Genomic DNA, 21,932 nt, shown 5'->3' with positions numbered 1-21,932 from the left:
ACCTTCCCTGCTACCTTTTGCACCTCCTAGTTTGACTTCCCTCCTCTATAAGATGTTCCAACCTCGATCTTGTGTCTCTCCTTGAGGTGTATAAACTCTCCAAAAGACATGACACATTAAATCCTGGGGCCTAGCTCCCTCATACTCCTCAATCCTCATCTCCACCGAGTGCACCAAATCGCAATAGGATTTGGTTCCCTATCTCTCTTCGGCTCATCCATAAACTGTCTCATAGTAGGACAGCCAGTCTGGCCACGCACGGGAGCATGCCACTACTAAAATGTGCACTCATGTGCGTGGTGGCTTCCACCTCCTACTCTTGAACCCCCATCTCCATTGTGGCCATGACCTGGTTGGTTCTGCACTTGCAGGCCCATCATCTGTTGCATCATATCCATCATCAACTGGCCCTGCCTCAACATCTGTTGGTTTACCCTCAATAGCTCATCCATAACCTGGTTTTGACCTCCTTGTTTTAGTTGCTCATTTCCTTACTGGCCCCCCATGCATTCTTTGGCGTTGTCAAGTTTTGTATCAGAGAAATGATCATGTTTTTCTCCTCTACCACGTCCTCTTCCTCTACCCCTGCCTCTACCTCTTTGGAAGACTACACCTTGGTATCTGGGTGGCATCACCTATTAGTTTTCTCCCACACTAGCCAAGAACATGCTCTGATACCACTGTAATGTTCTAAATTAGGAAATATAGTGAATATCAAATACATGCACTAAACTACAATAAGGAAATTCACACATGCAAGTATAAATCAATGAACAATAGAATAGGAGCCATAAATCTGAGCCATTTTATTAAATTTCAAGGCTGGAACTGAGCACAATCGAGTGGAATGATAGAACCTGGGCTTGCTACTGCAACCGTGCAATACCCAGGCGAGAAACTAAGTGAAATCTCCAACAGAAAGAGCCCAATATGTCCAAATGCACTGCCCAAAAATTTCTATTGTTGTTGTTGTTGCTGGATGCAAACTGTGATTTCAACCCTCAAAATTGCTCCAAAAATTATGAAAATATAAAGATAGACTCCTCACACCCCATCCAATAAAACCCAGAAATATTTTGAGGTGATTCCAACTGGCCCAGAATGCCCAAAATAGTGTGAAATTCACGGCTAATTGGTTCTGTGCCCAACCAAAAATCTCTGCTGCAAAATAGCTCCAATTTCCTCCCTTAAGTTGCTGGAAATTCTTCTACAAAATTCCTATGGTCATAAATGCAAATTCCAGCCCAACTCCATCTCAAAACCTCCACTCCAAACCTCTGTGTTGTATGGTGCTCAAAAAACCCTTGCGCAAGCCCAGGAGGAGATCAATTTGGCCCTCCAATTAGCAGTACTCTCAGCCCGAAAAATCTCCAAGGGAAACTCATCCTCCACTAGGGAAAATTTCTGCAAATTCTCCAGCCCAAATTCCACAAATTATTTTCCCTACTAAGTTCCACGAATTTTCTTTTGCGTCCTCCTAGAACTTGCACCAGCTAAAGGATTTCTGTGAATTGGCCCTCCAAATGCCCAGAATTCAGCTCTCAAATCCTCTTCTAGGGTGACACTCATAGTTCATCGAAGAAGAGATGGAATTCCCCCTTGGAAATTCCTTATGCTAAACAACACTGATTGACTTGGCTAAACAGCTCAAGCAAACTCTTTGGCTCTAAATAAAATGCCAAAAGATGCAAAAATGAGGCTCTTCTCTCCCTTTTACAATTGTTTCTCCCTTCTTCCTTGTGGGCTCTACTAGTTCGACCTTCCTTCTCATCTCTTTCCTTGTGGTTCGATTTTTCCTAAGGGGGTTCGAATTCCCCTCTTGAGTGACCCCCATAACCCATTACCACTTTAATTTATCTTTTTTCCTAATTTTAGCCTTCTTTTCTCTCGAAAAATTAATTAATGCCTCCATAACCCACTTTTCCTAAGATCATATGCCAAAATATTTATTAATCACCAGAATTGCAAAATTGAGAATTCTTCTTAGCAAAATTTATTCATTGGGGACATGACACCCTTTGTCATAGGGAGTGTTTATGTTGTAGCATCAAGGGGCAGAGATTCTCCTTTGGTCAAGGGTATTGATCGGGAGCCATGTAATGTGGCAAGCAAGGTTGGCCTAGAGAGCATCATGGCCCGAAATGTTCCCCCAGTTAGGTGTTACCTAACCATATTGCCAAGGGTTACTTGGCTAGTGGGTTGAGTGAAAGCCTTATAGCATCGGGAACGTGTTTTTCCATTCAATAGCATCTGACGGCATGTGGGGATGGTAAAAGTACTTATTAATGCACCATATTAATGTTAAAAGTACTTATTTTTAGTATTATAATTAAGCAAAAAACTAGTAAAAAATTAATAATAATGGCATTTAATAATTACTATAGAAGTCATATAACACTGTGGATAATCTTAATACATATTATTAATAAAGGTCGTATAGATAATGGTAAGATTTATAAGAATAATATTTTAAACATTATAAAATCGTCCCCACTACAATGTAACAAAATGAAAAAGATAAACAAATAATCATACTAACTACTAAAGGATAATATTAATATTATCGATGCTAACAAGAGAGAACAAAAATAAATAATCAAGAAAATCTAAAGAAAAGAAAGGAAAAAAGGATAGGAGAAGATGATGACAAAAGGGAACAAGGAAGGGGAGAGAACACCACGAGGGAGGAAAGAAAGGAACCAAGAAGTAACAAACTTAGAGGCAAGAGCAAGAATCCAATTTTTGCTAATTTTTAACCATCGTCCTTGTTCAGATTGTTGGCAAGCTTCTCAATTTCAATGGCTTCCCTAAACTTTCTATGATGATAGTAAAAAATCTTAGCAAGAACACTAGCATCCTCAATACAGATGTGGTGTTTAGTTTTCTCATAATGTTCAGCAAGGGTTGAGGAGGAAGAATGATTATGTTTGATGTCAGCAAAGTGCTCTTGAATCGTAAGCTTTTTGGAATGACTTGTTTCACCTATATAAGGTTTCCCACAAGAGAAAGGGATCATATAAACACCTTTCGTATTAGAGGGGTCAATGGGGTCTTTGACAAACTTGAGGGAGATCAAATAGTGTTGAGAGGATGAAGGTAGCAAAGATGTTATTCTTTCTTAAAATGTGAGCAAGTTTGTCAGTTGTTCCTTGAATGAAGGGAAGTTGAACTTTGGAAATAGGATTGTTAGAGTCCAACTTAGCTTTGGGTCCCTTAGAAGCTTTTTGGAAGGCTCTAAGGCCTTGGTATTTTTTGCAACCACTGTTTTTAAACACGTTCAAAAGATGATCTTTCTCTATGTCAAGGTGATTTTTATCAGAAATTCTTAAGGCTCTGGTGGCTAGGGTGTTTAAAACACCAAACTTTTGGGCAAGTTAATTATGGGAACTGGCATGGAGATACTATTCAATGTGAGTCTTTTTACGGAAGACCTAATGGGAAATGGAGCCATCCTTATTCTTGGTAACGAGGACATCAAGGAAAGGAATGTTTCCATTAACTTCTACTTCCATAGCGAGTTTGATGAACTCGGATTGACTATTAAGATGCTACTTGGAAATTCTTACTTGTCAAGACCATGGGTCCAAATGATAAAGGTGTCATCGACATACCTTTTCCAAAGTTTAGGGCAGAAAGGGGAAGAAGCTAGGGATTTAGTCTCAAAATCATCCATGAAAAGGTTTGCCACAATCGGGGAAAGAGAGGAGCCCATGGCAACTCCACAAGTTTGCTCATAGATTTCATCTTGAAAGCTAAAAAATATGGATTTTAAGCAAATGTTGACTAGCTTGGCAGTATTAGGGCCAGTAATGTTACTAATAATATCAATAGCTTCATTAATAGGGATCTTAGTGAAGAGAGAAACAACATCGAAACTGACCAAAATATCATTTGGTTCAAGTTTAAAACTTTTAATTTCGTTGATGAGAGAAGAGGAGTCTTTGATGAAAGAGTCAGAATTACCAACAAGGGGGTTCAAGCTTCAAGGCTAAGTATTTGGTGAGAAGATAAGTGGGCCCACCAATAGTATTAACAATGGATCTAAGGGGACAGAGGGTTGAGAGGGTGAGAGGGTTGCTTGTAATAAGTTTCTTACTAATAGTGTAGAATACATTATCAAATCAGATAGAATCTGAGACATCTCTTGAAATATTCTTTAGGGGATTTTTGTTTTTTTTTATAGTTGCCACTGTTGTTAAGGTGGTCTAATATTTTGGCGATGTAATATTTTTTATCCATGATGACAACAATGTCTTCTTGAAAAAGGGTTAAATTTTTCTATTGCCCCTCACAAAATCATGATAGAGGACATTATGTGTAATATTGAGTATGGCATTAAGGACATTCCTAAAAACCTCAAGGAAGAAATTAGACAAGACTGTGCTATTGTTCTCAGGAAATCAAAAGCCTCGAAAAGCAACATCACTAAGCAAGAATTCTTGTCCCTTAATGCCCTTAATTTCAATCAACACATTGTTGTTCTAAAAGCTGACAAAGGTGGTGTTGTTGTCATCATGGATAAAAAAGATTACAACGCCCAAATGTTAGACCACCTTAACAATAGTGGCAACTATAAAAAACTTAACAAAAATCCCTTCAAGAAAATTTCAAGAGATATCTCAAATTCTATCCAATCTTAGTGTATGTTGCACTATTAGTAAGAAACTTATTGAAAGCAACCCTCTCACCGCTAGAATATATGGCCTCCCAAAGATCCATAAAGATGGTGCTCCCCTTATACCCATTGTTAATACTATTGGTGGGCCCATTTATCTTCTCGCCAAATATTTAGCCTTGAAGCTTAAACCCTTGTTGGTAATTCTGACTCTTTAGTCAAAGACTCCTCTTCTTTCATCAATGAAATTGAATGTTTTAATATTGAACCAAATGATATTTTGGTCAATTTCGATGTTGTTTTTCTCTTCACTAAGATCTCTATTAATGAAGTTATTCATATTATCAGTAACATTACTGACCCTAATACTGCCAAGTTAGTCAATATTTGCTTAAAATCCACATTCTTTAGCTTTCAAGATGAAATCTAAGAGCAAAATTGTGGAGTTGCCATGGGCTCCCCTCTCTCTTCGATTGTGGAAAACCTTTTCATGGATTATTTTGAGACTCAAGCCCTAGCTTCTCCTTTCTGCCCTAAACTTTAGACAAGGCATATTGATGACACCTTTATAATCTTTCCCCACGGCCTTGACAAGTGAAAAATCTTCAAGCAACATCTTAGTAGTCAATCTGAGTTCATCAAATTCACTATGGAAGTGGAAGTTAATGGTAGCATTCCCTTACTTAATGTCCATGTTACCGCAAAATCTAGCAAGCCTTGAAGAGGGAAACCCTACAAGGTATAAACTAGACCTATAAGAAACAATGAGTTAGTGGCCCACTATCACCACAGCCAAAACATCCTACTCTTTACGGACTTTCACCGATGGGAGGAGTCCCGGTAGGAAAGAGATGACTTATAATAGGTATTCTAGGGTTAGAGTATGAAATGATCTCACTAGGATGTCTTCAAGAAATATTTTGGTCCAAGGCTTCACCACGAAACAACTCACTTTTTATGATGAGACATAGAAATGAAGGCACAAGACCTATGGTTTCATTGATTTCACCAGTGTTGGAGTAACTCAAGGTCAAGGCAAGGAGAAACGATATTTTACAATGTATATTAGCTTACCAAAGCTCGTGAAACCTTCAAAGAAGGTACTTAAGTTGAGGGAAGAAAAACTAGGGTTTCCCTCTTAGGGCAAACACCTAGGGCAAGAGAATTTATGGGTGAAATTGAACTGGATGCCCACCAGATTTATAGGTTTTGTGGCAAACCCAATCTACTTGATGTTTAGGCTCTCCAACCACCAAAATACCTCTTCCCTAGAATTTCGCACTAAGCCCTAGTTCTCTACCCTACCCTTGAAAGGACCAAAATTTAGAGGGAAGAAAAATGGATTAAAGTACGAGATGATCACCAAACAACTTGACCAATGCCATGTCCCTAGGGAGAATGGAGTCAAGGATGATCTAGGATAGTCAAACTTGTTCCTAAGGAGGCCAAAATTTGATGCCCTAGCAAGCAAAGTTCAAGCATTTACCCACTAAATGGAAAAAGGGATTTTTAAGGGAGAGCTTCAATGAGTTCACCACTAGGACCATTCAATACATGTTACACATGAGTAATGCATGCAATATTCATCTAGACAACAACATTAATTAATTTTCAACAAATTAGGGCACAATTTTTCATGACCAAAATCAATAATTTCATACATTAGACACAAAAAAATAAATATTAAACAAATTAGGGCTCTTACAAGACAACATGCAAGAATTCCTTTGATTATGCGAAACAGTGGCTCCAAAGAATATCCAAGATTAACTCCAAATATCAAAATGCAACCAAAGATTCCAGCTCATCCACAAGAGAGAAGTGTGAGTTTCTCTAGCAGGCATAAATTCCAAGTGTGATGATGATGAGAGATAAAATGAGATCTCTCTAACATATATGTGCTTTATCATGTCCTATTTTAGCCTACAAGCCCCTCTAATAATAAAATAATGTGCAAGTAATGGCCTAGGTCACAAGTCGACCTAGTAGCTTTTGAAAATTTAAGTTAATCTCCATAACTATTAGCTGAAATGTTGACGTCATGCTTGTGTGGGCTTCTAGAGACTTGATGTTGAGGCCTTTTAGTATAGAATGCCTCTAAAATCAAGTTCTAGGGGCTGGCCCCTATATCTTAGTGCAAATCATCTTGTGGACCCAAATGTGGGTTTGGGGCACAAAACCTAGTCTCATGGGTCTCCAAGTGATAAAATCTTTGTCTCTGCTCTAACATTGAGGGCATTGAAGATGGTGCTAGCCCTCCCATGTCTCAAGGAATGAGACAAACCTCATCTACACCCTAGACCAACTGCCACACCATGTATATACTAATAAATCGACTAGGGGCAAACTGGTCCAAGTGCATCATCCCATGAATAATAAGGCAAATGCAGAAGCTCTATGGATGTTGAAGATACCCATGGCTATGAATGATGCTCTATAACTAGTTGTAGTCCCATGGCTCTCAATGTATCACTTGTGGGTGTCAATATGTCCCTCTTGAGGACGTGGACCCCAGTTAAGTTGCCCAGACCTATAGATGGAACCACCTGCTAATTGCACACAATATCTAGTGTTGCAACTTTCATCATCAAGTACATTAATCATTATTGCATCTAAGTGAACCAATCTTGAAAGAAATGGTCATAATAACACTTCATATGTGGCTCCTCTTCCAAAATTGGGGCCTTGGTCACGTAATGGTATTACCTCCCTAGGTAGGAGTGATTAATAGACGACCCTATTAGGTGTTCTCTACCCCCAAAGGGAAGTGACATGTCCTCAATTGTAATGTTCCTTATGGAAGAATTAACAATAATACCTATACGTGCACTAGGAACAGCAAGGAAAATATGGAATCAGAGAACCCAATTTAGAACACCAGTAAATAGAAGCAGGAAATTTGAGCCATTTTATTAATATGGGGAAAATTGGAGTACAAGTGTGAGAACAATGGAACCTCGGACTGCTTATGAAAGCAATGCAAAATCCAGGCGCAACACTAAAGACCCAAGTGTTGTAAAAGCTCCCCTCAAAATTTGCGCACTATCCAGAAATTTTGTCAACTGCTACTGAAATGGAACTGAGATTCTGCCCTCAATATTGCCCAGATTGATCTGAAATTGCAGCCACCGGCTTCTCTCCTAAAACCCAGAAATACCCAGAAAAGGTTTGGCCCAACTCCAAGCCAAAACTAAACCCACAAAGTGAAGCAAACTTTCCAACTAACCAACAATACACCCTGCTATAAGAATGTAGGATTATGCCCTGAATACTAGTAGGAAAATTCTGTGAAATTAGATGGAGACTCCTCTCAATAAACCCACAAAAACCCAAAAATCCTTTGGGTTGATTCCAACATCACCTGGTGACCCCAAGAAATGTGTGTGGCTCTAACTAGCTAGCAAAATGTACTACAGGAAGAAATCTGTTGTAGAATGCCCCAAATCAACCGCTAGAAAATCCCCTTTCACACCTACAAATTACTCCTCCAACCCCCCTTATTTCTCCTTAACCAAACTCCCAACACTCCCTACTAAAATGATTGCACAGTAATTGCCCAATAAAGCCCTACGAAAATCTAGAACGAGGCAACTTGGCCCTCCGGAGAACTCAACCTTCATCCCTGTAAATTGTCAAAGGAAGCCTACTTTTCTTGTGGAAAAATTTCCTACAAAATTTCGAGCCAAGAAACCCCTCTTTGCTTGCTCAACTTAGCCCCGCAAATTTGTCTTTTGCGCCCTTCGAGAAGCACGCACCTACTAAGGGATAGCATGCAATACAACTCGTCAAATGCCCAAAACAATCTCCCAATGGCTCACCTAGTGTGACACTTAAAGTTCATCGAAGGTAGAGTTGGAATTTCCACCTAGAAATCCCTTGTGCTAAGTAGCATGAGTTGTCTTGGCTAAGCAGCTCAAGAGAACTAATGTTGAATTGTGAAATGACCAAAGATGCCAAAAGTGAGGCCCTCAAGCTCTATTTATAATTTGTTGGCCTCTTCTCTCTCTTGTGGTCCCCACTCTCTCCCTCTCTCCCCTAATTCACATCCCTTTTTCCTTGGTGGCCCCTCTCCAAATTCACACCTCTTCTCTCTCCTCCTCTCACTAGTTTGAGTTGCCTCCTTTGAGTCGAATTCTCTCTCCTTGTGGCCCCACGTTCCACCAAGGTTGTTATTTTCTTTTTTCCTCCTAACTCCCAATGCCAGAAATATCTCCTCTTTCCAAAATTGTCTCTAATGCAGAAAATTGGGGACATTATATTGGTCCACCCTTCAATCGATAAATGCCATGTGAATAATGATGGAACGGAGGGGAAAGAACTCTATGGCCAAGTGCCATGGTCAAAGGGACTGACTATGATGGAATACCTCAACTTGTGAGAATAGACGTGAGGAGGGAGCATTTGTGGCTCCATGAGTTACCTCAGCCTTTGTTTTTCCACCCCTCTATATTATCTTTAATTTTTTCTTGATTTTTCCTTGTATTACTGCTCGTAGCTCAAGGAATGAGAGTTTGCTTTGTATGATGTATAGCAGCTATTACCCCCTTCAAGATGGGGCAGTTCATCACCCATCAAGGGTTGGGACATGCAAGAGTTCCTTGTCTTCTATGAAATAGGGCAACATTGGCCCAAGAAACAGGGGATGGCCATATGATAGAGGTAGAGCTCATGCTTGGCTTTTTCCCACCTGCTAATTTGTATGTCCCGACCATATTTTGCATTTTGATTTTTCTTTTGTTTTTATTATGGCCATTATATGCTCTTTATTTTTCTTTTAGTTACAACAACCTCCCAGTGTGCATTTGTAGGCCCTACCCAGGTATAAGGATGTGTGGTTGCCCAATCCCAGAGAACCAATGGTCAGTTGACTCGAAGAAGGGAGGTAATATAGGGGCTCATAATGTAAGATGGAAAGTGGTAAGTATGGAATAGTGATAGATGGAGCTACGTTATCTCAATCATGGTTTCCCAAGAGTGCCCCTCCCTAAAGCCATGGGCCATTAGGGGACGTCCCACTGGACTAGGTATGAGTTCTCATGGTTAAAGCCTAGCTATATAAATGATATGTTATAACTCTGGTTTATCTTCTATGTATTTATTTAAGATTGTGAACATGATAATGGTACATTTCGCTCTTTAGTTGGATCTATTAATACATATATAGTAATTATGATTATTGCAAGCATATTTTCATTATCATAAACCATAGAGAACTATGCCATAAGACAAGAATTTCAATTTAAAGGCATTGTGGACATGATCATAGTGGGGTCCATCCTAGTCCAAATATGACCTATCCAATAATATTGATTTCTCCCTAATTTAGTTATACATCTTCCCCTATGGTAGACTTGGTATCTACCTTAGGTGGTGGTTGTTGTTGTTGTTGTTATATTTGCATTAATTTGTTCACGTCATGTTAGGAAGTGTAATGCACCAAATTTTGCTACCTTGTTTATGATGTAAATTAGTGTACATAATAATCTATAAGTATTTTGTAATAACACCATATTTTCTTTCAAAAGGGAGCTTGTAATGTACCTAGGGAGTATAATACAAGGTACCTAAGGAGGTAATCAAGGGGATAAAGAATGTAATGTGGCCATAATCATGGAATAGATCCACTTGGCAGTTAATGGATAACAAATAGGCCCACTGCATAGCTAAGAGTCAATAACATAATAATGAGCAGTTAGCACAAATCCCTATGAATACTCATGGAAAAGTATAAATGCACATCACAATTCATTGTATTGAGATATACAAGATGTTGATTTTTGTATCAATTATGGCTTGTGGAGAGATTCCTTCCGTAAGGAGTAATTTATGGCGGTACTATATTCTTGTGTTCTTTATGGTGTAAATGTTTTGTTATTTTTGAAGAAAATGGTTTAATTCTCAAGCTTAAGAGTTTATCTTTCATATTTTGATCTCTTATCTATCAAAGTTTACTACACATAGTATCAGAGCTCTTTCTTTGGCACAAAGTGGAAGACTTTTGTTTTCTTTTGCAGTTTTTTGAAAATAAAAAAAGAAGAATGACAGTGTTCAAATCAATTTCTGAAGCTTGCTTTCTAAAATCTAATGAAACCAGTTGTACATTAGAGTTCCTCTCAAAAAAACACCCAATTCCTTGAAAAATAAAAAACCAACCAACAAAGTCCAAGAAGTGGAGTTATAGCTGATTTAAAATCCACTGATTTAGGGTTTTCCCAATGACAATGACGCAGTTTAATTCTTAAGGGTTGATCTTTAATATTCTGATCTTTTATCTATCAAAGTTTACTACAAGTGGTATTAGAGTCATTTATCTTAAGGGTTTAATTCTCAAGCTTGAGGGTGGATCTTTCATATTTTGATCTTTTAACTAGGTGTCACCAATAGTGTTGAATGCATCCCAAGGTCAAAGCTCCTCAAACAGTGGTTAACATCTTGGTTCTAGTGCCTAGTGGAGTCACGAAGTGGGGCTAGACGTCCTCTCCAAAATGTTGTAGAAGCATCATACAATCCCTCAAGGGATGGTAGTTGTACCAAGGATAAACATTAATCATTTTAGATCAACATCACAGGTGCACAAACCATAAGAGTATCAGAGTGGGCCATATTCAATGAAAAAGCTATCAAAGTACTTCACACATGCATCATCTTCCAATATCTTCCTAGCTTATGATTTCTAAATAAGTCACCATGCTTAGATATGGGAGGGCTAACATAAGACGCTATTAGGTCCTCCTAACCCTAAGTAGAGGAACAGTTCCTAGGATGGCTGTTAAAATTGGCAACTAGGGCCAAATTCCACCTGGAGACAGCTCATATGATGGAGATGATTATTGCATTGGATTCCTCTTTTCGAGAGATTCAATTTTGATATAAAGATCATCTCATTCTGACAAGCAGAAGTGGAATGTTGAATTTATTCTCTCTCATGCACAAATTGTCTAGCTCGGCCTCAGTCAAATGTAGGCTCAAGAAGCCAAATGGATGTGTCTCCTCACCCTCAACGAATTGTATAAATAGGAGTGACCTCTCTCCTCATTTGAACATCACTCACACACATCAAACTTCTCTCTCTTCTCTTGATTGGTTCGTACAGCTTGGGCAACCTCTCTCTCTCTCCCACGAGTGGCATAGAAGGACGAAAATTCCAGAGACAAGTATAGGGCGAAATTTCAGAGAACATACCAGCATTGACCAAGGGTTGTTTGACCATCTTTGACTGCATTTTTTGGGGCAGATTTCCAATTTCTTGAGGCCACATTCTTTGGCACAAAAACCGAGGTATTTGGGGTAGTTTGACTTGCGTTGACCACAGAACTGTTTGATCACAACATTGATTGAAGTTTGACCAAATTTGGATTATTTTGGGTTGACTTTGACCCTTCTTGAAGGCCGAATTCGACTGTTGTTGACTGAGCTGCTTGGAGGAAGTTTTGTAGCTGATTCGACCAACGTTGACTTTCTGGTTAGGGCTGCATTTGACTACTAATTTTGTCAGGGTTGTTTTGATTGTGTATTGGGCAGGTAAATTTGATCTATGTACTCTCTCTCTCTGTCGAACTATTGAATAATAATAAGAAGATTTGATCAAAGGGTTTTCCCCACATTGGGGTTTTTCCATGGCATCCACAAAATCTTGTGTCCTCTTGCCTTAGCTTGTCTTTTGCACATGTTTTTATGTTCTATCTGCATTTACTGTCAATGTGATTAAGTTAATGTGATTGCTACTAGAAATAACTGGAAATTGTCATTTGGTTGATATGGAACATTGAAGTAAATTGTGCTAAAGCATAGAACATACCATTGTTATCTAAAATTAACAATGACCCATCAATCAATTGGTGCAAGTGATTAATGACATGACATGGGTTTACTTCAAGGAGGATGCCACAATCTTGTACCAACTACGAACTTCCAACATCCTTGTGTAATATTCCTCATGGAAATATACAATGATAAACAAGAAAACATAGCCAAAAACACACAAAAAAAATACTCAAGCATCAAAAAACCATTTTAAAGCCAAAACTGTGCTGCTGAGTCAATTTATTATAATATGAAGAGGGGTACAATGAGGTGTTGGAAAGAGTGCACCTGGGCTTGCTCTAGGCAAGCTAACTAAGTCCAAATGCATAATAAGAAGTCCCCCTCAAATATTTTGCTACTCTATCTCCTGCCTTTGCATTGAACTGCCCACAAAATACATTGTTGGGTGTAAAGATTTGTTGTTAGGGCCTCCTTCAGTGCTCAGAAAATTCCGGGAAATTAACCATGACCTCTCCCCCATTAACCCACAAAAAACCAGGAAAGAATTGGCCAAATGTCAACCTCTGAATTTCAGCCCAAATATCCTTTAGCTCCTCTAGTTGCTGCCTGGATTGGGACCCTTGTTTGACCCTTCAAATCTGCCTAGAAAAATTTGCCAAAATATTTCTGAGGTCCTTGTCAAAAACCCAGAAAAACCCAAAAAAGTTTAGTCCTAGTTTTGACGCTCCAAAATTGACCCCAAATGCTTGGCCCTCCTCCACAAGCAAAAGATGTAACCTATAACAAATGTTGTGTTTGTTGCTCCACCAAAATGTTGGAAAATCCCCCACAACACTTCACCGGACTCCACCTCAAGTTTTAGGCCCAAACTCCCTTCACTCCTTAACTCTCAAGTCTGTCTCCTTCAAGCACTGTGCAATCCCTGCGCTGTTGTTAGTGTCTCCTCCACACAAACTCGCACTCTCGTTGCTGGAACAATTGGAAAATGATGGAACTCCCTCCTTGGGCTGACACTCGAAGTCCACTGAAGCAAGGGTTGAGATCTCCGCTCAAAGACACTCGTGTGCTAAACAGCACTTGCAAACTTAGCTTTCGCTCAAGCATGCAATGTCAAAGACAAGTTTCTGAATAGATGAATGAATGACCAAAATGAGTGCCTCTTGCTCTATTTATCAAAGAACCTCCAAGATGCCCATGCGGGCCCAGCTCGACTTTCCCCCACCAACTTCGCTCTAATGAGAGTGTGTTGCCCATGTGGGCCGCAATTTTCTATGAGTGGCCCCCACATATGTGGCTCAATTTTCTCCTCCATCCTCTAATGTTTGGGCTCACATTTGATCAAAAATACATGTGGGACCTCTAAACCCACACTTCCTAAGTGCTAACGTGAATTAATTCAAAACTGGCCAAAAATTGATATTTCCCTTAGAAATGTGCTAACTGGGAATATCACAGTCCTTCCCGCCAAAAATTGCTTGTCCTCAAGCAATGTTTGAACAAGCATCCTCTCTAGCTGTTACTCCCCACTGTCACTGCAAAATGTGCCAGGGTTCCAAATGTGCCACTGAATCGTCCTTGACCTCTGCATTGTCCTGTCATGAAAGAAGCCTTCAATACCAAGATCCTAGGCCATCCTGTCCAACGTGAAGCTCCCCTCGCTCCACTCACTATCCTTCCCAATGCAAGTACTAGAAATCCCTTGCTCCATCAATGACTCACTAAAGCCTAATGGAAGATATACATGATCTCCCCTTGTAGTAGCCAGCACATCCCTAAAGGTTATTGAGTTGTGAAGAGTTGTGACGCTTCAGTTCCCTGCAAGTCCCACAGTGGTGCCACCATGCTGACGCTACGTTACTCTAACTACTACATACTCCCCACCGTGCACGGATTGAATCCTCCCCTCCTAAGGCCTAGTGGCGAAAAATCTATGAGAGCCAAGCTCATCCTTCCCAGGCATCTCCATGATACCAATATCTATCCCTCTACTGCCAATCTCAACCCTGAGCCATAACAGGACAAGTTTGCGTCACTATGTAGTGGAGGTCTCAGTGATCCCCCATGTGTTCAACCAAAGGTGAACTGGATCACCCTCTACCATGACCCTGCTCATCACAAAGCGAAGTGATCCACCCACCAACCAGATCCCTGGATCCCCCAAACATACGAGGAGTTCATAACTCCAACTCCTCACAGGATATCGTTGCATAACATTGTTACCTGCTAGAACCCATCTGGCCCTCATCTCTGACCCATGTATGTATCCCCTGAGTGGACCCCAATTATCAAGAGTATGTCTCACGCATGCGAACCTACCACCCATCTGGCCCTCATCTCTGACCCCTGTATGTAACCCCTGAGTGGACCCCAATTATCAGGAGTATGTCTCACGCATGCGAACCTGCCTTGTCCCTGCCAGACCACGCAGTCAAATCCATTATCCCAACTCCTAATGATACACCTAGACACTTCTTGGAGTCTGGGTACCCTTCTGTAGACGAAGTCTACCATCCAACGTCCCTCAAGTGTGAGCCCAAGGGTGGAACATTTGCTACCTCGGCCATCAACCATGCCATCCCTAAGCCTGTATCCAACAACTTGTGCACCTACCAAGTGTCTCAACTGGAGAGTCTCCTCTCGGCTCATGACACACGGCGCCTCATCCAACTGTCTAGGGTGAGCCTCCCATGTCCCGCTACCTAAATCGAGAGTGTGAAGGAGCAACAACCAAACACTTTGTGACTGTAAGCAACACTGGAGGATGATGGGCAGGTATGTCCCAAAGGGTATGATCAAAAGTTTGTCGGAATGCTCAAGAGTGATCCTAGAGACGACACTCTCTCCGCCTCGGATCTGATACCACTGTATGCCCCCGGCTAAGGCTATACCATCTTGTACCACCCGCATCCTATCTGCGTCAAGGCACCAGTCACTCCCCGTGTGTACTTAATGTGATGTAAGGCACTCCTACTCCACAACGCGATCCAACACACTATGGTACACCACCACGCATCTCCATGTCCGCCTGTAGTCCACTGCTCAATACTAGATGCTCCCACACATCCCTAAATATGATGGCCTAGACCTGCGTCTCTACGTGTCAGCCCACACTTGATCGGTATCATCACCTCCACCATCGCATCACTATACCCATCGATGAATGGATCTTCACTCCAAAAATTCCCCCCTAAGGGATCCATGAAGTGAATCTCCCTATGTGTCGGCAGTGATGCTACCACTGCATTGCTCCTATGCGTCCTTTGTGCCCTACAAAAAAGTGAAGAGTCCCCAACTACATACAAGGCACTGTTTGGTGGCTTGCCAATGCCACCTCCTCTAACAAACTCTTGCCAAAGTATGCTCATTGTTGATAACCCCGTGATCACGTGTACAGACATCATACCAAGACAACCAAAGGAATTTGTCCATAAATTGGTTGGCCACTGGCGCTGACCAAGGCTCCCCTAGCGCATGTGCACGCTCAACTATTAGGTCAACTGTGCCATCCAGGTTGTAGCCAACCGGCAGACCTGGGAAACGATAGGTAGTCCCATCCGCATCCCAACGCCAGTCTGGGCTTTTAGTATCTCCAGTGCCTGGAAGCTCCTGTTGAGCTACAACCGGGTCCACCACCATCTCCATAGCCCACTCCATAGGGTACCAACTCAAAATCTTTGCCATCCAACCCCAAGAGAGGGACCGAATGCACGAACTCTTGCACATAGAACACCCCCAACATGCAGATGTTGCACCCTATGCAACTCTGATCGTCTCATCCCGCTACCCAGGTCAACACATGAGATCTGACTAGGTAGCTTTGTCTCTCTCTCTCCAATCGGAAAAGGTGAACCAACAATGCTGCTAACCTGGTCATCCCCTCTGGTATGTCTAGACAACTCCACCTCTCTCAATCCAATGCATGGGGATGGGCTGATAACGATGTAGATCCTGTCAATGTGCCTCACAATCGAACTATGCTGAGATCCCAACGTGTGGTCTCTATCTTACCCCTCATCAATGGCTAACCCAAAGGATGGTTGCACATCCTCCTCCATCATGGGCTCCACATGAGCCTCCAACTACTTTGCCATAGACAACCCAACATGCAAGACAAGCTCACCCGTCAGTTGTAGCCTGTAGGTGAATGTTGTCCGGCAACTCTGTCATAGATCTAGATATCTCTGTACCTATTGGCTTCTCATCAACAATGGAGATGTCCCCTAGCACCTCATCAACCTGTCGTGCACTACTATCACTTGAGAACTCAGTCACAACCTGGGGTAACTCATCAATGGATACCTCAACAATGGATGGCATCTCATCAACGGGTGTATGCTCAATTGTCTCCTTGCCAACCACAGCGCCTTGAACTACTCTCTCGTCTTCTTCCTTAATCCTCCTCATCATCCCAACAAAATTCCACTGCATCTCCATTGGTTTGTTCATGCCTCTTAGTTCACAGAACTCCCAAAAAGAGAGGGACGCCTGAACGCCATGACCCAATGATTGGTATGCCCTCCAGATTGCTCCCAATAACTCCACATCAGTTGCAATCATGTCCGGATTCCCAATTGCGGAATGAATCAACCTCTCCCCCACATCAACCATCATTTGTTGCATCCTAATCACCTCATTCAAGGTTATTGCCATGTTGTTTGATTCTAACCTTTCTTTGGATCCCATCATTTCTTAGCTTCTATTTTAGTCTTGTCATAGAACGAAGGGTTTCCCATAGGTTGAGCCAAGATTATGGCTTTGATACCACTATAATATTCCTAATGGAAATATACAATGATAAACAAGCAAACGTAGCCAAAAACACAGAAAAAAATAATCAACCATCAAAACACCATTTTAAAGCCAAAACTGCACTGCTGAGCCATTTTATTATAATATGAAGAGGGTACAATGAGGTGCTGGAAAGAGTGCACCTGGGCTTGCTCAAGGCAAGCTAGCTAAGCCCAAATGAATAATAAGAAGTCCCCCTCAAATATGTTGTTGCTCTATCTCCTGGCTCTACACTGAACTGCCTAAAAATATGTTGTTGGGTGTGAAGATCTACTGCTAGGGCATCCTCCAATGCTCATAAAATTCCGGGAACTTAACCTTGACCTCTCCACCAATAACCCACAAAAACCCACGAAGGAATTGGCCAAATGTTGACCTTGGAATTTCAGCCCAAATTTCCCCTAGCTCCTCTAGCTGCTGCCTGGATTGGGACCCCTGTTTGACCCCTCAAGTCTACCCAAAAAATTCTGCCAGATTATTTCTGAGGTCCTTGTCAAAAACCCAGAAAGGGTTAGTCCTAGTTTTGACGCTCCAAAATTGACCCCAAATTCTTAACCCTCCTCCACAAGCAAAAGATGTAACCTGTAGCCAATGGTGTGTTTGTTGCTCTACCAAAATGCTAGAAAATCCCCCACAACACTTCCCCGGACTCCACCTGAAGTTTTAGGCCCAAACACCCTTCACTCCTCAACTCCCACCCTTCACTCCTCAACTCCCAAGTGTGTCTCCTCCAAGCATTGCGCAGTCCCTAAGCTGTTATTAGTGTCTCCTCCACACAAACTCGCACTCCCACTGCTGGAACAATCGGAAAATGATGGAACTCCCTCCTTGGGCTAGCACTCAAAGTCTACCGAAGCAATGGTTGAGATCTCCGCTCGGAGACACTCATGTACCAAACAGCACTTGCAGACTTGGCTTCCGCTCAAGCGTGCTATGGTAAAGACAAGTGTTTGAATAGATGAATGAATGACCAAAATGAGTGTCTCTTGCTCTATCTATCAAAGAGCCTCCAAGATGCCCATGTGGGCCCAGCTCGACTTTCCCCCACCAATTTTGCTCCAATGAGAGTGTGTTGCCCATGTGGGCTGTAATTTTCTATGAGTGGCCCCCACGTACCACAAGTGGCTCGATTTTCTCCTCCATCTTCTAATGTTTGGGCTCGCATTTAATCAAAAATACATGTGGGACCTCTAAACCCACACATCCTAAGAGCTAATGTGAATCAATTCAAAACTGGCCAAAAATTGATATTTCTCTTAGAAATGTTGCTAAGTGGGAATGTCATGCCTTGAGTGTTATGATGTGAAGAGGGAGCAATCATAGGACCTAAGTTACCCCTTTCCTCAGCCTATTTTTACCACACCTCTTGTGTGCCTTTTTCTTCATTGCCTTTCGTTTCTTTTTGTAGATATAGCTTAGGTTACAAGCTTTCATTGATTCATCATTGACCCTTAAAGATGAAGCGTCTAATTGTTCATCAAGGTTGGGATATCAAAGTTCATTTCATTTACATAGCTCATGCATTAGCTAGAAACTAGGTAAGGGCTAATGTGAGCTCAGGCTACTCTTTTCCCAAGTCACATGGTTTGGGTTCGACTTCAAGTTCAATAATGATTAGGTTTAATTCGAGATCAATTTTTTTGATGAATTTCAGATGAAGTTCAAATGAGGTTCACCATTAGGTTTATCTATATGTGTGTGTGTGTTAACTTTAAAATGAAATATAGCATAAAAAAGTAAGAAATCAATATCAATAAACATAAAAAATGTTGTCATGCACTTGGAAGCTGCAAGGACATAGATTACAAACTTGAGTTGTGATATGAAGTTATGAGTTATGAGCTATCGACTTGGTCAATGGCTATGAGGTTCATCGAACCTCAAAAAATATTTAGGTTCATCAAATTTTGAATCTCAAGGTTGAAGTTTGACAAACCTTGTGACCTAGGTCTTTTATCCATGCACTTTTATATATCCTTGGCAATCTTTCTCATTGTAACATTATGGCGCAGGCTCTTTCCTTTCTTTTTGCTACATCAACCTCTTAAGGCAAAGCTTCCAAGCCCCTACTCAAGGAAGAGGAAAATAGGGAACCAATGCTAATGATAGGTAGCAATCAACCCAAAGATAAGATGTGGATACACAAGAGAGATGGAAAGTGTTAATTACGGATTGCCATGGACACACAACATTGATAAGAGCCTCCTATTTGTTCGCATCCTATATAGTGAAAGAAAGGCCTCAAGGAACGTCACACTAGACTAGGGGTAAGAGATAACCACCAAGGTAAAGCATATGGGAACAAGAGTACAACCAAAAGTAGTCTATCATCCAATTCACCCCGCGATCCATACTAAAACGCCCTTAAACATTAAATGAAACCACTTCAACACAAAACTAGTTAATGTGCCTTATAATAGATGACCCACCTTCATCAAATGAACAGGATAAATGAAATAAAACAATGATTGGAGCATTGATGAGAGGCATCATAGGACTCTTGGCTAGAAAGATGAAACAATAGGAGACTAATTTTCTCTTAGCGATTACCCACATAGATGTGTAATAGTGCCCTTAGGTAAAGAATGGTTAAACACACTTTAATGTGATGATGTACACAATCTACAAATAAAGGATGTGGTTTATTTATACCACTCGTACTAGGGTACACAATCTACAAATAAAGGATGTGGTTTATTTATACCACTCGTACTAGGGTTAAGGTGTTATCCCAAAAGAGAAAGCTAGGCCAACGATACCCTAACTTGTAATAATGTATAATAAAGTTTTATAATGTCATAACTACCCACTACTACTCACAAGTGTTAGTTTTTGTAGCATCAGATGTTTTCTAGTCACAAAACTTGGTGGAGAGGCTAGAAAACATTAGATCTCCATAACCCAAAAATCGTTTCTGGAAATTCCACCTAGAGATGGCTTAATTAGATTATTAACCTATTTTTTAAGTCTAAACTTAGGAAAATTGGTTAATTAATCAAAATTAATTAAGTAAAGGTGAGAATTCTCTAGAAACTCACATGGATCGATCTAGAAATGATCTGAGTCATTGATTAAGATTTAATATTGTTTGTTGGAGTCCCAAAAGGAAGATATAAGAAGGGATCGATGCGGTGATGGAGAAGAGACACAAGAGCAGCAGTTCCTTGTGCAAATCGAGCTAGCAGCAGTAGAGTTCGAGCCAAAGAGGGATGCAGTGTCAGTGAGGGGCAGGGACAGTGATCCGAAGGTAGATTTCCAGATCCGGAGAGTCAACAGCAAGAGGTTGATTTATTCCCAGTACAGGAACATGCTAGTGCAGGAACGTGAGTGCAGGAACGTGCGAGTGCAGGGATGCGCAAGTCCAAGAATACGCGAGTGCAAGAACACGTGAGTGCAAGAACAAGCGAGTGCAAGAACAAGCGAGTGCAGGAACAAGCGAGTGCAGGAACAAGCGAGTGCAGGAACAAGCCCGTGCAGGAACGCGCAAGTGAAGGCAACACGAGTGCAAGCAATGCGAGTGTCTAAGTTGCGTAGGGAATATCTTTGCCAAATTTTCTTGTTGTGGATTCCCAGTTTTTGGCGTCCAGATTGTACTTAGAATTTCACTGCTGCATAATAATAAAAACCCTCATTGTTGCACCAGTTTTCCCACATTGGGTTTTTCCTAGGACATTTGTCCAAAAATAGTTGTCTAAAATTTATGTGTGTGTGTGCTAGATTTTCTCAGTTTCCAACGTTTTTTTCTTCCACAATTTATTTGTGAAAATCACAGTGTGAATTATTTGGTATTTGTCGTAGCAAAGAACAAATAAATTGTCAAACAAATTAACAATTAGAAAAATAATTTCCAATTGTTGTGATAGATGAAATTTTTACAACAGGTCGACTCATTAAGGGCCTCAACTACCCACAAAGTGGGTTCACACATGGACACAAGTAAAGATTGGCCAAAACATCTCAACAATTGAATAACAATGGTTTCCAGAAATGTGCACTGTTGCTCCTAGATTTGCTCATCCAAGACTTGGGAAGGGTCATATCCTAGGGGTCTCTAAATTCACTAGAGTTTTTACTTGAAGCCATGGAACTTGGGAGATCCATAATAGATAGGGTTTTACACCCAAAATAGTGATTTGCTAGTTACAAGTAAAATCAATGAAATTCAAAGAAATGTGGTTGAAATTGGGAAAAAGTGTGATTTACCACTCAGACAGAATTTTAGGAGCTCTTTGCCCACCAAACACCCTTTTGTGAGAGTAATCTTGTCTTACAATAGTAGTCCCATGGAAATTTGTCTTACGATTCCTATTAGAAAGCAAATTTCAAAGGAAACTAAAACAATGAAGCTCTTGAAAATCCCTAATAAGGCTCTTATAATAATTGATATGTGCACAACACCAGCAATAGAAGGACGATACTCACACACAAGAAAAACAAGAGAGCAAGTATGAGAAAAGGATGTTGGAATTGTACACATGTTGTACACTGATTTATATTTTACATATAGAGCACAAAATTGTGAGAAGAGTGATCAAAGTTGACAGTATCTCCATTAAAATAAAATAGTGGTTGAGTGATCAGTTTAGATTAAGAAATCCAAAATAAACAAGGATAAAGTACAACACAGGAAGGTACAAATATAATACTCCTTAACACATACTTACTAAAGTAAGTCTCATCACTCATACACTATAAACATGTTAATAATCACAAGCATGAAATCTTTAATTTTAAAATGTGATATAATAAGGAGAACAAAAACTTC

General features: G+C 40.7%; 1 protein-coding gene across 1 annotated transcript in view; it reads right to left on the bottom strand.

Moving 5' to 3' along the window:
- LOC149150787 (protein phosphatase EYA-like) overlaps positions 1 to 21,932 on the bottom strand; it is a 235,340-nt gene that overhangs the window by 52,317 nt on the left and 161,091 nt on the right. The window lies entirely within an intron of this gene.

The sequence above is a fragment of the Pinus tabuliformis genome, chromosome 9, assembly GCF_031772625.1.
Source record: "Pinus tabuliformis cultivar Carrire ecotype Pingquan chromosome 9, CPIR1, whole genome shotgun sequence".
In the NCBI taxonomy this organism is placed as follows: domain Eukaryota; kingdom Viridiplantae; phylum Streptophyta; class Pinopsida; order Pinales; family Pinaceae; genus Pinus; species Pinus tabuliformis.
Note: the sequence above shows the minus strand (reverse complement) of the source record. Positions and strands in the feature narration are given on the sequence as shown.